Here is a 4,657-nt window from a genome sequence, read left to right as displayed (position 1 = left end):
CGGCGGCCTCTTATAGCGGCGGGCGGGCGGAGCGGCGCGGTCCTAGAGCTCGTCGACTTCTCATTTGGCCGCGGGGGCGGGAATGGGGGGGGGGGAAGGGGGGAAAGGACTCAAAGCCGTCATGCTCCTGCCTCAGCCCGGAGGAGTGGGGTTGGGAGCCGGGAGATCCTCATCCTACCGCCCACCCTCCAGACCCCACCGGCGGAGCCCGGGGGACCGGAACAGAGGGGGGCGTGCTAGTGAGCGCAGTCTGAAAGCCGCCCCTCCCCCGCGCCCCGAGCCCCGCACTCTCTGAGAAACGCTGTGCCCGGGACCCGGTAAACTCTAGGCGGTCCTGACCGGCCAGTCCTGCTGCTGCTCCAATCTCCATAAAAGGGGCGCGGTGAGATGCTCACGGCAGGGCGCACTCGGAGCAGGGCGCAGGGGCTGGAGGGTCCCGTGGGATCGTGTCCAGCTGATGAGGGAGGGACTGGTGCTCTGGGAGGGAGGGGCCGGGAGGAACTGAACCTCAAGGCGGCTTGGGGGCCGGCCATGCCCTGCTTGGTGACACCTGAAGACTCTGTCCTGGCTGGAAGTGCAGGGGTTCCTAGATCTTGCCAGTCATGGCCGTGGATGGGCCCAGGTCTTTGGTGCTGGGGCTCTCAGGAGCCCACCCTGGCCAACTCAGGACCTGGGCCCTGGCAACTCCTCCAGCAACAGGGGTCCTGGCAGAGCCAGAAGAACCGGCCCCACTGCTGCAAACCCGATTGCCACCCACTCGGGGCTCCTGTCAGCCCCTGGAGATCCTCCATGAAGGTCCTCCCTGGAGGTCCTACGTCCTCCCTACAGCCATCCAGGGCTCACTGAGCCTCCCCACTCCTCCCAGGCCAGGGAAGCTTGGTTGTGGGGCATCGCAGCTGACTGGGCTGGAGGCCTGTGAGGGATTCCACTTGTGGTCCCAATAATTCTAAAAACCTAAACAGATCTTTTTAGGGGTAGGGGCAGGATAGGGCTTCCCAGGTCCCGGAGTATTGGGGTTCCTAAAACATGCCATGATCTATGCCTTCCTTCTGAGTTTCATGTCTAGATTCTGGTTGGGCTTCCAGTCGGAGGATCTGCATTTTCAGGGTCCGCCTCCCTTCCCGGTACCCAGCTGACAGTGCCTTTCCTGGGTGCTGAGTCTTTCTGCCCAGATCCCCCAACGCCCTCCTTCGGGATCTCGGCGTAAACTTCCTCAGGACCCTTATTGGGTTCCCCTATTTTTCCCAGCCGCTGCCAAGCTAGGCACCAGCCACATCAGCCACCTAGAGGAAGGCTGGGGTGTGGTCGCCAAGGAGAGCCCCGCCTCCCATCCCCAGGGGCTCAGAGCAGCCCTCACAACGGGAGAGGAGAGAGGGCAGTTTGGCTTGCCTATTTGTTCACTCATTTAGTGCCCTTTTGCTGATGGCCTACTATGTGCAGGGTCCTGACTAGGTCTGTAAGCTGCCAACAGGGGCAAGATACTACCTTCGCTCAAGATGGAATGGGAGAGACACCAGAACTGAGCAGAGGAGGGCGTGAGGGGGGTGACAGCAGCAAGTGTAGGCTTGGGGGGGGGTGGCAAAGAGCTGAATGTCCCAGTGAGCGGAGCTTCAGAGTCCATAATTGTCCCCACCTGTGGCCCCACAGAGACCGACAGCTCCAGGAAGCTGTGCGGGTGCTGAGGTGGCACCCACCCCTCCCCCTCTGGCAGTGACGTGAGCACCCAGCAGGACTCTGTCCGCACAAAGCCTGCTGCCAATGGTCCGGGACTCCAGGGCTTTCATTCAATCTCACCAATGCTCCTGTTGGCGTCATCGGAGCTAGACTGAGGTCCTTAGCTTGACGTGGGAGCTGACTGCCCTGGGAAGACGCTATGGGTGCCGGGCTCCCTCCTCCCCCAACACAGGCCTCCTTCCCTCCCCAGAGCTGTCTCAGTCACGGAGTAACTAATTGCTTGTCCTTGTAAGCACAAGTCCCCTGGAGGAACTAAAAGCCAGGGGCAGACAAACCTGTTTGGCCCCTGTGCCAGTGAGATTTGCATGTCTGGTCCCTAGGAAACCAGAGGGCAGCTGAGCCCAGAGATGTTGAGCAGGGCCCTGCCTTTAGCTCTGCTGTGCTTGTTCAAGTGGGTGAGGTCACCTCCCAGAGCCTCAGTCTCCCCATCTGTAAGATGGCAAGAGCAGTGGTGTTGTCTTCCTGGGGTGGCTGTGAGGGTTAAATAAGGACTCATCTGCTCCCAGTGCCAGGAATGACAATGCCCAGGTAATTGTCCTCTAGGAAGTCCATCGGTGGTGTTTGCCAATTTCAACAGTTTAGAAGACAGACTGCATGGGCGGTTCAAGCAGGAGCTCAGCAAGGAGCCTGCAGGATCCTCTCTGCTTAACGAGACTCTGCACCAGCCAGCTGAGTCTGGCATGTACCACGGGGACTGAGGTGGCTCTGCATGTCCACATATGCAGGCCGTGCATTGGCTCTGGAGGGCTCTGCAAACTCCAGTCTGCAAACGGAGATGTGGGAAGCCATCACGGCTCTCCACTTCGGGGGCCTGAGGGGACACCAAGCACATCCCTGTTCTATTGGTAGGAGACCCCAGTGGGCTGTGAGTCACAGTCAGAGCATGGATTTGAACACTTAGCAGCCACCTCTATGATTGTGTGAGTGTGGGGTGACTGCCCCAGTTTTAGAATATCGGAGGGGTACAGAACAGTTTTCCTTTCCTTCCTTCCTTCCTTCCTTCCTTCCTTCCTTCCTTCCTTCCTTCCTTTCTCTCTCTCTCTCTCTCTCTCTCTCTCTCTCTCTCTCTTTCTTTCTCTCTCTTTCCATTTTTTCAAGACAGGGTTTCTCTGTGTAACAGCCCTGGCTTCCTGGACTCACTTTGTAGACCAGGCTGGCCTCAAACTCTCAGAGATCTGCCTGCCTCTGCCTTCCGGGTGCTGGGATGACAGTAGTGCGCCACTGTGCCTGCCTGGCCACTGACTCCAAGAAGTTAAAAGGGACTCTAAGGCAGCACCCACCTTGACAGCCAGACCACATAAAACAGGAGACCATCAGCAAGGCTCCTGTCAAATTCTTCTAGGGACACAGGTGTTCTGGTGCAGGCCTGTGATCCCAGACCTGGGGAGCTGAGGCAGGAGGATTGCTGGGGACTCATAGCCAACCCGGGATACATAGTGAGACTTTGTCTCAGAAAAGGGGGTGGGGGAGTTAGGGTTCAGTTAGTACTAAATTAGCCTGGAATGCAGGACAGCCTGGGCTCCACCCCCAGCCCTGCACCGACCATTCGTGGGACTCCTGTAACTCCAGAATTTGGGAAGCGGAGAGTTGAGAACTCAAGGTCATCCTTGGCTACACAGTGTTCAAGGCCAGCCTGGGCTACATGAGACCCTCTCTCAAACAAGGGCGGGCAACCTAGTGGCGCACTCCCCATGTCTCTTGAGTGTAGTTCAGTGAATAATGGTGACCCACCAGGGGTCTTCACCAGGCCTTTTTTATTAAATCATGCTTTGATTTGGAATCTGAACTCAACAAGCAGACCTTATCCTTGGGGACCTTGAGAGCCCCCTCCCCAGGTACCTGTCAGCCTGGGTGACTGGGTATTGACCTCAGGCCTCTCATTCCCAGCGCTAGCTCCTTCTAGGTTGCAGAACCACTGAGCCCCCAGGACTAGAAGGACACAGTTCCATGGGGCAGGGGTCCTAAAAATAGGAGACTGGGTCTCCCTGGGGAGGGCGGCTTGAGTACACTTCTCCATTATTTACACAGCTATAAATAGTGACCAATAGCTTGGTCTGGCAGGGGCTAATGGAAGCTTGTCCCTGGATGGGCTTCAAATCTGCTTGGGGAGGCAGCGAGAGATGGCCGGGGGCCCAGAACCCATTTCAAATTCACTGTCCCTCCTATGGAGGGTCAAGGACGGGTGGCCTCAGGATCAATGCACACAGGTGAATGACTGTGGCTCTCCTCACAGCCAAGTGCACCCAGTCTCTGAGGGGCTCTGAGGAGCAGCCTCCATCAGCACATCAAACAGGCCCAAGGAGCTGTGTTGGTTTGTGGGCATGGGGAGGGGGGCAGTCAGGCCAAAGAGGGAAAGCCTTGAGGCTGCTCTGCGCTGACCCAAGCAAGCACACCAGGGGATATACAGGGAAGAGGGAGATGGAGGGATGCTGCTCCCAGAGTAACAAGAGATAGGCCACTGGCCCGGGCCCCGCCATGGCTGGCTTTGAAGGTGGAAAAAGAGACCGTGAGCCAAAGAATGCATCGCAGGACAACAGATCCCCTTCCCCAGGCTGCTAAAGAAATGCAGCCTGCAGATGGTCCACTGAGACCCTCAGCTCCCAGAGTCGGAAGGTAGACCTCCTGTAATCTTCCAAGCCACAAAACCGAAACAAAGCAGAACAAAAACAAACAAAAAACAACAAGCGGGGACAGAGCCTGATCTTGTAAGACCCCCAGGGCCTCAGACACAGTGGGGACTGGGTGGGTGTTCTGTTTAGTTTGTGTGCGCATGAGTGTGTGTACAGATTGCCTGGGGTTCTTTTTAAAAAGTCTGGCTCCTGAGTCCAGCCTCGCAGGCCAGAGCCTGGGATGTGGGCCTTTCAAGTGACAACCTGAGGTGGTTCTGGGGCTGACTGGTTGCAGGTGTGTGTGACGTTCCCAT

The sequence above is a fragment of the Psammomys obesus genome, unplaced genomic scaffold (genome assembly GCF_907164565.1).
Source record: "Psammomys obesus unplaced genomic scaffold, mPsaObe1.curated_primary_1811, whole genome shotgun sequence".
Lineage (NCBI taxonomy): Eukaryota > Metazoa > Chordata > Mammalia > Rodentia > Muridae > Psammomys > Psammomys obesus.
The sequence above is the reverse complement of the archived record's forward strand: the minus strand, read 5'-3'. Positions refer to the sequence as shown.